The sequence below is a fragment of the Hyaena hyaena genome, unplaced genomic scaffold (genome assembly GCF_003009895.1).
Source record: "Hyaena hyaena isolate Hyena2069 unplaced genomic scaffold, ASM300989v1 scaffold_372, whole genome shotgun sequence".
NCBI lineage: Eukaryota > Metazoa > Chordata > Mammalia > Carnivora > Hyaenidae > Hyaena > Hyaena hyaena.
This window is the reverse complement of record NW_024081004.1, coordinates 1,303,512-1,315,969: the sequence shown is the minus strand read 5'-3', so window position 1 is coordinate 1,315,969 and position 12,458 is coordinate 1,303,512. Positions and strand designations below refer to the sequence as shown.

Here is a 12,458-nt window from a genome sequence, read left to right as displayed (position 1 = left end):
AGATGGGTAGCATTAAACATAGCCTCTACATTTTTCCCTCCCAAGAAGCATATGGTCTAGGAATAAATCAGTCTAATTCAATATAAGAAATGTTATGATAGACAGGGGTTATGGGCAGGATAATGGAGGAAGAGAGAAGATGGGTGCATAAATCAGACATAAGGAGTCACAGTTATCATTTGAATAAGAAGTTGCATTGTTTAGTCAAGGTTCCATTATCCAAGAGCAGGGTAATCATACTCAAATTTTAGGGCCATTACAAATTCACATAAGGATCATCTTGCAATCTACTTAACTAAATATGTGCAGTCTAATACACTTTGGTCCCTGTCTCCTCTCATTCTTTAGCATCCTTGATGAATCAATCAATCTCAAGTTCTATTTCATCATAAACTTTTCCCCTCTTATGGCTCTTTATCCTCAGCACATAAACAATTAAAGTACTTCCCATATTACACACACACACACACACACACACACACACATACAGCAATTTCCCCCACATTTACTGCTGTATCATTATCTTTTCCTTTGCAATCAAGCTTCTTTACATGAACAGTTTTCACTCAATTGTCTCTACTTCCTCTCTCCTTTCTACCTCTACCACTCTGGCACGTGTCCTTTTATCCCTAATGCCTAGCACAGTTCTTGGCACTTAAGAGACTCTCAGTAAATATCTCTTGAATAAACAAACAAGTCACTATAAATGCCCCTGGACACTTTTCAGAACTTAATCTGCATAAATGACCTTTCAACAGCATAACTACTTAACTATTTCCTCCATCCTGAAACTGTTCTCTCCTGGGAGGAAGCAGCTTAGACAAGAAGCCAGAAAAGCTAAGGTTTTTATTTGCATGTTTATATAAGGTCAAACATTTAAAAATATATATATATATATTTAAATATATATATATAGTTATATATATTTTTTTAAGTAAGTTATACGTCTAACATGGGTCTTGAACTCATAATCCCAAGACCAAGAGTCACATGCTTTACTGACAGAGCCAGCCAGGTGCCCCAAGAAAAGCTGGGTTTTTTAATCTATCCCTGCCACTCCTTAACCTTGTCATAATTCCAGGATAGTTATGACTCTATTCCTTCATTTGTAAACTGAGAATAACAGCACTTGCCCTTTAGGTTACTGGTAAGTGGTTTAAAGCCTTATAATGCAGCGCTGGGCACAAAGTAGGTACTCAATAAATGACAACCACCACTTATCCTAAGGCTTACCTCCTATCTCTCTGGTCATATCAACTTAATCTATTTCCAGGTTTCTCTTCCTACTCATCCTTTAAGACTCAATTCAGATGTGTCCTGCTACTGTAAGCATTTCTCAACAGTTCAAACTCTGGGTTAAATGGCCCTTCTAATGCACTCTCATGTCTCAGATAAGGAGATAATCTCTCCTTACCTCTATCACAGAATATATCAAAATCCATTGTAATTTTTAAAAACTTTTTAAGTAGGCTCTACAGCCAATGTGAGGCTTGAACTCACAACCTTGGGATCAAGAGTTAGATGGTCTACCAATTGAGCCAGACAGCCACCCCAAAATCCATTATAATTTTTTACCTGTTTCGCTCCCAACCACTCCCTAACCAAATTGCAAAATGGACATTTCTCAAAGACTGCATACATCTATTATCATCTCTGGGTCCTCAATCCACAAAACAGATGGTGGATAGCAGACATACACAAAAGTGTTTTGGAATTAATTAATAGCCTAATATCTACCTTGTAGATCACATTAGATTGTAATTTTTACTTTACCTTCAAACATTAATGTTTATGTCCATAAAGAAGAGCAGGTGCTATCCACCAGATCAGCCAGGTAAGTGACAGTCAGGGATAACTGACGTTTGCAAAAAGTAAAAACTGGGGTGCCTGGGTGGCTCAGTCGGTTAATCATCCAACTCTTAGTTTTGGCTCAAGTAATGGCCTCACGGTCCATAGTTTGCACCCCACACTGGGCTCTGCACTGACAGCACAGAGTCTACTTGGGATTCTCTCTCTCTCCTCTCTCTTTCTTCTCCACCCAATTTGCTCTCTCTCTCAAAATAAATAAACTCAAAAACAAAAAATGACTTGACAACCAAATGATTATATCCCAGACTAAAAAACAGATCAAAAGTTACAAGTTTAGGGGTGCCTGGCTGGCTCAGTGGGTAGAACATGTGACCCTTGATCATGAGTTCGAGTGTAGAGTATACAGTGTATAGTGTTCGGTGTGGAGATAATTTTTAAAATTTTTTTCAAAATAAGTTGCAGGTATAGAGAAATAAAGGCAATTTTGTTTTAGACTGTCTGCATCTGAGAGATTACTATAATCTGTTACCACCATGGAGCATTTAAGAAGATTAGGAAACGAGAAGGCACTGAACAAGAACCTTAACCTCCACAGTAACCTAAAGAAGTGTTGAAGAGTTTACAATTTATTTCAAGACCAGATGTTACAGTATGGCTTACTATGCTTTGGAAAGTGCTGCACATACCTTGATTTCAGAGATACAAATATTCCAACACAAATTCCAAAATAATTTGAAAGTCAAACAAATGAATTCTGGACTATCCCTATATTAAATTATGTAAACCACTGCTCCCTTTGCAGTTGACAACATGCATAAGCAATAAAAACTCATGTATTAAATACTAAGTACTCTTGCAGAAAACAGAAGAACAGTTCGAATGTTCCACTTGGAGAAGATTCTATTATAGTCAGTGTCTCATTTCATAACTAATTACTTTTTCATTACTCAGGAAACAGAAACACTGTCACCAAAAGGAGGGATGAAAATTATTTCATTGAATTCAATGTACAATATGCCTATATATAGACAATTTCTGACATTTCAAGTAAAACTTACAAGAACACAGAACAATTTAATATTTACATCAGCAGTGAATTAAATGTTTAAATAAATGTTGTTTACATTTAAAATCAAAGTTTTATTGGAAATCATGTAGAGCATAACTCATAAAAGGCCCATATAACTGGCACAACTAAATCATCTAAAATAGGAGCAATCCATCTTTTGGTAGCGTATCACTTGACGGTGACTGTTCTTTTTCCAGAACTTCTACTAATGGCTTTTTGAAATATGGCTTAGTGTGAAATTTGCTACAACAGTAAAATATTTTCATGATTTTCATGCCAGGGGACATCATAAGCTACAAGACTTCAATGAAGTTATTTATTATAAGAATTCATAACAAGAGCTAGTTTTAATGGAAGAGGGGAAAAGATACCAGCTTTTGTTTTGGTTTGGTTTGAAATGCCAAGCAAAGGATTATTTCCCAGGCTCTCTAGTTTGCCCTCAATAACAACGACAGCAAATATATCTGGAATAACATGAGCAATTCCATCTGACACACATCCTTAAAGTATTTTCAAAAGACTTGCAAAATAAAAATAACCTTTCTAGGGTAAAGTTGTCATAAGTTTAAAAAGTTATATATGTATTGTACTATAAGCCATAATCAAATGTCTACCCAGTAACAAAGACCTACCGCAAAGTGGCTATGAATTGTGGGGAGAGACTGGGGACTGCCAACCAGGAACTTAAAAAGGAGTGCCATGTTCTCCCAGAAAGCATTTTGTAGATAGGTGCCAGTGTGGTATCACAGAAAACCAAAATTAGAGTCTATTCTAGTATAACTCTGGAGATCTAACAGAGTGACTTAACAATAATTACTCATCATCACACATTCACTTAGCAAACATTTGAGTAATTAATTACATACCATATACTAGGGACTACAGTTAAAAGTTTTAAAAATAACAATAATAACAAAGACTCAGCTCACAAGGACTGTCAGTGTAATGAAGCAAAACTGACATGTAAACAAACAGGCAACACTAAAATGTTTCAGATGCTATGACAGAACACAGTCAGTGCCTGGGAAATAAGACGGTGATTAGAAAAGACTTTATAGAAGAGATGCTTGAGATGCCTTTGGGAAAATAAATAGAGGTTCCCCAGGTGAATGTGGAGGGCATCCAGAAGAGAATAGGAGATATCCTGACAGTTACTGAACTGCAAATATTTTTGCCTGGACAGAGTTTACATGCTGGGCAGGAAAGGGGGTAAGGCTGTGTGTGTTGTATGTATATACATATAAAAAAATTATTTTTCATACCAAGAGAGTTAGGAGTTAGATTGTTTACAATGCCTAGAATCTGAAATTTAAGCTCTGAGCCATGTAATTTGATAAAATTTGAGTTTTCTAAAAATCACCAAGTTATTTTGTTCTGTGCATCAAAAGACACAATCAAGGGGCATCTGGATGGTTCAGTCAGTTGAGTGCCCAACTCTTGATTTCAGGTCGTGATCTCATGGTTTGTGAGATCAGGCCCTGCATCGGGCTCTGCATTGGCAGTGCAGGGCCTGCTTGGGATTCCCTCTCGCCCTCTACCCTTCCTCCACTTGCATGAACTCTCTCTCTCAAAATAAATAAATAAACATTTTTAAAAAAATGTTTAAGATACAGTCAACACAGTGAGAAGGCAACCTCTAGAATGGGAGAAAATGTCTGCAAATCATATATCATATAAGGGGTTAACATCCAAAAAACAAAACTCCTTCAATTCAGCAACAAAAAAAGCAAACAACCCCAATTCAAAAATTGGCACAGAGCCTAAGGAGAAACTTCTCCAAAGAAGAAATACAGATGACCAACAAGTACATGAAAAGATATTTAACATTACTAATCATCAGGGAAATGAGAATCAAAACCAAAACTGAGATACCAGTAACAGAATGGATATTATTTTAAAAGATAAGTAAATATGAAAAGAAATGTTGACAAGGATGTACAAAAAAAATGGAACCCTCTACATCGCCGGACAGAAATGGTACATCTTCTATGGAAAACAGTATGGTTGTTCCTCAAAAAATTTAAAATAGAATCACTTACAATTCAGCAATTCCACTTTTATGTATATACACAAAAGAACTGAAAGCAGAGTCTCCAAAGATGTTCATAGCAGCATTATTTACAACAGTCAAAAGATAGGAGCAACCCAAGTGTACATTGACAGATGAATAAATGAACAAAATGTGGTACATACATACAATGGAATATTATTCTTTAAAAGGAAGGAAATTATGACATATACTACAACATGGATGAACTTCAAGGAAATTATGCTAAGTGAAATAAGCCATAAAAAGAAAAATATTGTGGTGCACCTGGGTGGCTCAGTCAGATAAGCATCTGACTTCGGCTCAGGTCATGATCCCTCAGTTCTTGGGTTCAAGCCCTGCATTAGGCTCTGCGCTGACAGTTCAAAGCCTGGAGCTTGCTTTGAATTTTGTGTCTCCCTCTTTCTATGCCCCTCCCCAACTCACAATCTTTCTCAAAAATAAACATTAAAATTAAAAAAAAATTGCATGATGCCACTTATATGAGGTATCCATAGCAGTCCAGTTCATAGAAAGTAGAAAAGTGGTTACCAGAGTCGAGAGAAATGGGAAAATGGGGAATTACTGTTTAATGGCTATAGTTTCTGCTTTGCAAGATGAAAAAATTCTGGAGACTGAATATACAACAATGTAACACTACTGAACTATATATTTTATTTATTTATTTTTAAATGTTTTATTTATTTCTAGGAGAGAGAGAGAGAGACAGCGTGAGCAGGGGAGGGTCAGAGAGAGAGGGAGTCACAGACTGAAACAGGCTCCAGGCTCTGAGCTGGCAATCAGCACAGAGCCCGACGCGGGGCTCAAACCCACGAACCGCGAGATCATGACCTAAGCGAAAGTCAGACGCCCAACCGACTAAGCCATCCAGGTGCCCCTGAACTATATATTTTAAAATAGCTAATATTGGGGGCTCCTGGGTGGCTCAGTTGGTTGGGCATCCAACTCTTGATTTCAGCTCAGGTCATGGTCTCACAGTTTGTGAGTTCAGGCCTCATGTTGGGCTCTGTGCTGACAGCGTGGGGCCTGCTTGGGATTCTCTGTCTCCCCCTCTCTCTGTCCTTGCCCCGCGTGTGTTTTCTCTCTCTCTCTCTCTCTGTCTCTCAAAGATACACACACACAAAAAAAAAAACATTTTTTAAAAATTAAAAAAAATAAAAAGGCTAAGATAGGGACATGAGTGGGAGAATGGATGAAATAGGTGATGGGGATTAAAGAGTATATGTGTTATGGTGAGCACTGAGTAATTATAAATTGTTGAGCCACTATATTGTACACCTGAAATTAATATAAACATTGTAAGTTAACTATTCTGAAATTAAAATTTAAAAATGTTTAGGGGCACATGGGTGGCTCAGTCAGTTAAGCATCCGACATCGACTCAGGTCATGATCTCATGGTTCATGAGCTCAAGCCCCATGTCAGGATCTGTGCTGACAGCTCAGATCCTGGAACCTGTTTCATATTCTGTGTCTCCCTCTCTCTGCTCCTACCCTGCTTGTCTCTGTCTCTCTCTCTCTCAAAAAGAAATGAACATTAAAAAATTAAAATTTTTTAAATAAATAACTAAAGATAAAAATGATTAAGATTGTATATTTTGTTATATGTATTTTACCAAAACTAAAAAAAAAATTGTTCATAGATACAACCCACATAAGCAAACAAAAAGATTAAATGATGCATAATATTAAGCTTAAATGCTTCTTAATGTTCTAATAAACTTTAAGTAAGCTTCAAAATAAATCATTTATCAAATGCTTAAAATCTTCCTCTAAAAATGTAAAGTTATATGTCTAAAATATTGCAGGAAGGAAAGACAATTTCCTATCTAATTCTCACAGCTGGTTCCAATCCTTCAATGAGAAGTGCTCCCAAACCACCTCTAAATTACCCCCAAATAGTTTATGCCCTATTGCAAGCTGCAACCTTGAGGAACATTTCTCAGGAACATGACTTAAAAGTACATCACTGTTAAATAACTTTTTATACCCATGTGAGGGCTGAGAAACTCAAAAAGGACAGGTCATTTTTATAAGATTTATTTGTTTTTGAGAAAAAGCAAAAACAAGAAGGGGCAGAGTGGGGGGAACAGAGGATCTAGACCAGGCTCTGCACTGACAGCAGTGAGCGTGATGCTAGGCTTGAACTCACAAACCGTTAGATCATGACCTAAGCTGATGTTGGATGCTCAACTAATTGAGCCACCCAAGTACCCCCAAAAGGTAGGTCAGTCTTATATTTTATCAGAAATTATATTATTTTTTAAAACTCTGTGACATTCTCAATAAACACAAAGATGACAATTTTCTATGTTTATCACACAATGGCAGGTAATAAGCCAACAAGACTTATACCAGAAGTAACATTTATCTTCAAAAGCTACCATGGACATATGCCTTACCATTCCCTTGACAGCCTAAAATTTTGAGTATTCCCACTCTTATTCTTGTTATTTCTGAAGACTTGAAATCTGGAAGGGCTCTGCAACTAACTCCACCTGTAATCTTCACTAAGCCACTCAATTGTACAGAAACTTAGCTTTTCCACTTACAAAAGTGATAGAGTCAGACTAGATAATTCATACCATTCTATATTGACATGATTTACCTTAACTATTCACATTTGAAACTATGAACACTCCACTATGTCACTGAAAAGTCCTTCCCTGACTTCAAGCTTCTTCACTTCTTTCCACTTGCTCACTACCATGGAATTACTCTTCCTAGGTTGTTTTTCATGGAAAAACAATGGCTCTCTGTGGCCTTTAGTAGCAATCAATAAATTTTTCACAGCATTCACACATTTTTATTTTAGAAATTTTCTGCAACATTTGACTACACTCTTGATCCAACTTAAGTTTAAAAAAAATTAATGTTCTTAACAAGTTTCTGGTCAAAGGATACTTTCAGTTATGAGTAAGTTCTATACAGCATGGTGACTATAGTTAATACTACTGTGTTGTATACTTGAAATTTCCTAAGACAGTAGATCTTAAGCATTCTTACTACACCAAAAAATAAAAGTAGCTACTCAAGGTGATGAATGTGTTAATTAACTTCTTGACTATGGTAATCATTTCACAATTTATATACATATCGAACCATTACACTGTACTCCTTAAGCAAATTTTGTCAATTATACCTCAACAAAACTGGAAAATAAATAAAATATCATAAAAAAAAAAAAAAAGAGAAAGAGACTGGGGTGGCCAGATAGCTCAGTCAGTAAAGAATGTGACTCTTGATCTTGGGGTCGGCCATGAGTTCAAGTCCCACATTAGGCATAAAGATTACTCATAGAAAAAAAAATCCTGTATAATTAAAAAGCATAGTGTTTCTTATAAGATCCTAATCTCTTAAGAGCCTAGTAATATTCTTATCGTTTGCAGTGGTACTTTTTTTATTTTTTACTTATTAATTTACATATTAAGAGCCCACCCGGGGCGCCTGGGTAGCTCAGGTGGTTAAGTGTCCGACTTCAGCTCAGGTCATGATCTCACGGTTCGTGGGTTCGAGCCCCGCGTTGGGCTCTGTGCTGACTGCCAGCTCGGAGCCTGGAGGCTGTTTCAGATTCTGTACCCCCATCTCTCTGACCCTCCGCTACTCACACTGTCTCTCTCTCTCTCAGAAATAAAAAACATTAAAAATTTAAAAAAAAAAAAAAGAGCCCACCCTTACCCACAGCATTACCCACTACAGGGAGGAATGGAGGAAGAAAGGAGTTGGGCTTGCCAGGAAGGGAGCGTGGTTTGTGGAAGAGTGGTATAAGAGAATTAAGAAGGAGCAACCTGGCTTTCTTAGAACACCTATAGTGAAACTTCTCCCTCCCTTCACCCCCACCAAAAAAAGAAGGCTTTCTTTTACAACTATAAACAAAGGAGAATTTCACTTGTTCAGATTGGGTCCCTGGGTTTTACCATTTGCCTTATTCCTTTAAAAAAGGCCCACCTCCACCATGTCAGTGGCAACAATGTACACACCATTCTCAAATCTTCACAACTTGAATAAATTATCCACTCAAAGCCTCAAGTTCTTAGCCTCCTGTCTACAAAGAATAAGTGTTTATCAAAATGATTCATTCGAGAAACAAAGCACAGAGTTGCTGTGATGACCAAATGAGTTAATGTGACAAAGTACTTTATAATTATAACCCACTGTAAGTAAGAAATTATTATGAGCCTATGGCTACAAAGGTTTTTGTTTTGTTTTGTTTTTTGAAAATACACATTTCAGAATCTGCTGGAGACCAGATACAAAATGTTTTGAGATTAAAAAAAAAAAAAGTTAAAAAAATAAAAAGAAGTTGCACCAAGTTGCAGAATCTCAGATATTTAGGGCACAAATTACTTCAACAGTGGTTATGTACTATATACTATTTTAAGTCACGGTTAATGTTTCACATCTGTTTTTTAATAAAAACTGAGTTATTGCTTGGGCAATCTTTCTCTATTTACTAACTTTAAATACAAAAAGTGCCAAGGCCTAAGTCCAATTGGGTAAGAATTAACTTATTTGGGAAAACAAAAGAAGCCTGAGCTATATAATAAATTTTCATTAAACTTATCTGATACTTAGATATCTTTATCCTTTTCCTTTACAGTTCTTTTAAAAACCTTAACGCTGCAGAATAGATACCGTATCTGATTTAAGATAACTTTCCATATGGGGATACTTGGGTGGCTTAGTGGGTTAAGCATCTGACTCTTGATTTCAGTTCAGGTCAAGATCCCAGGGTTGTGGAAGTCTCTCTCCTTCCTCTCTCCCCTGCTCTCCCTCCCTCTCTTAAAAAAAAAAAAAAAAAAAGACTCCTTGAGCCTTTGGAGGTCATACGAAAAAATAAATAAAGCAAAGGGAAATAAGTATGAAATCTGTAAGAAAAAAATAATACACAATCATGGTTGTACTTATAGTATGTTTATATATCCTTCTGGTTTTTTTTAGTATTTCTTCAATGTTTATTTTTGAGAGAGAGAGAGAGGGTGTAAGCTGGGGAGAAGCAGAGGGAGAGGGAGAGGGAGAGAGAGGCAGAGATCTGAAGCAGGCACCGTGCTGTCAGCACAAAACATGACACAGGGCTTGAACTCATGAACTGTGAGATCGTGACCTGAGCTGAAGTCAGACACTTAACTGACTGAGCCACTCAGGCGCCCCTATATATATATATCCCTCTAAAACATGGAGACGTACTAGGGCACCTGGCTGGCTAAGTCGAAAGAGCACGAGACTCTCCATCTCAGGACTGTAGGTTCAAACCTTACATTAGGTATAGACACTACTTAAAAAAATAAAATCTTTAGGGACACCTGGGTAGCTCAATCTGTTAAGCATCCAGCTCTGATCTCAGCTTAGGTCTTGATCTCACAGTTGTGAGATCAAGCCCCAAGCTGGGCTCCACGCAGAGTGTGAAGCCCACTTAAAAAACAAACAAACAAAAAACTTTAAATAAAGCATAGGAAACATATTTATTAACTGTTTACATTTCATATCTACTCTTTAAATTTTCCTGTGTAATTTCAAGATAAAATATTCAAAGCCACAGGCAGACTTAATAAAAGCTGTACCTAGTAAATACTTAGAATCCCAAAATAAGGAAGACACAGGTACTATATTCATGAGCTCAGAAACTATGAAAGGCATGTACTTGTAAACAAATAATTGTATCACAATTATGATCATTTTATCATGGTTGTGACAGTAACAGAAGAATGCCCTATATAAATCACCCAAAAATGAACTCTAAATGTATCAAAGACCTAAATGTAAGAATTAAAAGCATAAACCTCTTACGAAGAAAACAGGAGAAAAACTTTGTGGCTTTCAGTTAGGCTTAGAAATGACACCCAAAGTACAGACAACAATAGAAAAAATAAATTGGATTTCACCAAAATTTCAAAGTACACCATCAGGAAGGATGATGGTACAACCCATATAAGGAGAGAAAATATTTGAAAATCTAGTATCTGACAAGGGACTTATGTCCAGAATATACAAAGAACCCTTATAATCCAACAACAGACAAATTAAGCCAATGGAAAGAGGAAAAAGATGTGAAGAAGCATTCTTCCAAAGAAGATATACAAATGGCCAATAAGCACAAATGCTCAACATCACTGTTCTTTAGAGTAATGCAAATTAAAACCCCTTCACACTCACTAGGACAGTTATAACCAAAAAAACGAACAATAACATGCACTGGTGAGGATGTGAAAAACCAAATCTTCAGAGACTACTGGAGGGATTTAAAATGATGTAGCCACTCTGAAAAACAGTTCCTCAAAATATTAAACACAGAGTTTGATACAACCTAGTAAGGTCCACTCCTAGATACAAACCCTCCAAAACAAAAATATACATCCATACAAAAACTTCTGCACAAATGTTCATAGCAGCATTATTCATAATAGCCAAATACTATAAACACTATAAACACCCCTACGTCCATGAAATTAACGAAAGCATTAAAAAAAAGTGATGTATCCTACAATGGAATACTGTGTGACAACATTAGCAATAAAAAGGAATGAAGTTCTCGGACATGCTACAACTGAAAGGAACCTTAAAACCATTATGCTATGTGAAAGAAATCAATCATGAAACCACTTAATGTATTATTCCAGTGATATGAAATGTGCAGAACAAACAAATCCATAGACAGAAAGTCTATGATTAGTGAATGCCAGGAATTAGAGGTAGGGTAGTGAAAAGGGAATAGAAGGTGAAAATTAAAGAATGCAAAGTTTCTTTGGGGGAGCATGAAAATGTCATAAAATTAGGTGGTAGTGATAGCTGTACTACTCTGTGATTATAGTAAAACCCACTGAATTGTATACCTGAAAATTATGAATTTTAGTGCATATGAATTAGATCTCAAGAAAGCTGTTATAAAAATATAAAATAGGCAGGGAGCCTGGGTGGCTCAGTCAGTGGAGCATCAACTCTTGATTTCAGCTCAGGTCATGATCCCAGGGTCATGGGATAGAGCCCCACATCGAGGTGAGTACAGAGCATGGAGCCTGCTTAACATTCTGTCTCTCTCTTTCCCTCTACCCCTTTGCCTCAGATTGTGCATGTGCTCTCTCTCTAAAATAAATTTTTTTTAAATCTATTCCTTTGTTAAAGAAAAAGAATATAAAGTAGGGCACCTGGCTGCTCAGTCAGTAGAGCACACAACTCTTAATCTCAGGGTCCTGAGTTCAAGCCCCATGTTGGGCCTGGATCTTACTGTATTTAAAAAAAAAAAAAAAGAATATAAAATAATAGAGGAATATAACTAATACAGGAGTAGCACAGAGAAGGAGGTATTAAACTCTGTGAGTCAATGAAGGTTTTACAAAGAGAAAATGCTCTCCTTTCACAAGGAGAAAAGCTAGATCCATAAAACTAAACAGGTTCTTTCCTGATGAAGGAGACAGGTCTGCTACAAGGTACCCACAAGGGTCAATGCTTACACAGATTGGCAAGTGAATGGAGTTGTACTAAGTGCTGGCCAGAATCCAGAGAGAAGGAAAAGCATAGTGGAATGTATGAAAGACTT

General features: G+C 36.7%; 1 protein-coding gene across 1 annotated transcript in view; it reads right to left on the bottom strand.

Moving 5' to 3' along the window:
• WDR70 (WD repeat domain 70) overlaps positions 1–12,458 on the bottom strand; it is a 290,059-nt gene that overhangs the window by 235,105 nt on the left and 42,496 nt on the right. The gene's annotated exons all lie outside the window — the stretch shown is intronic.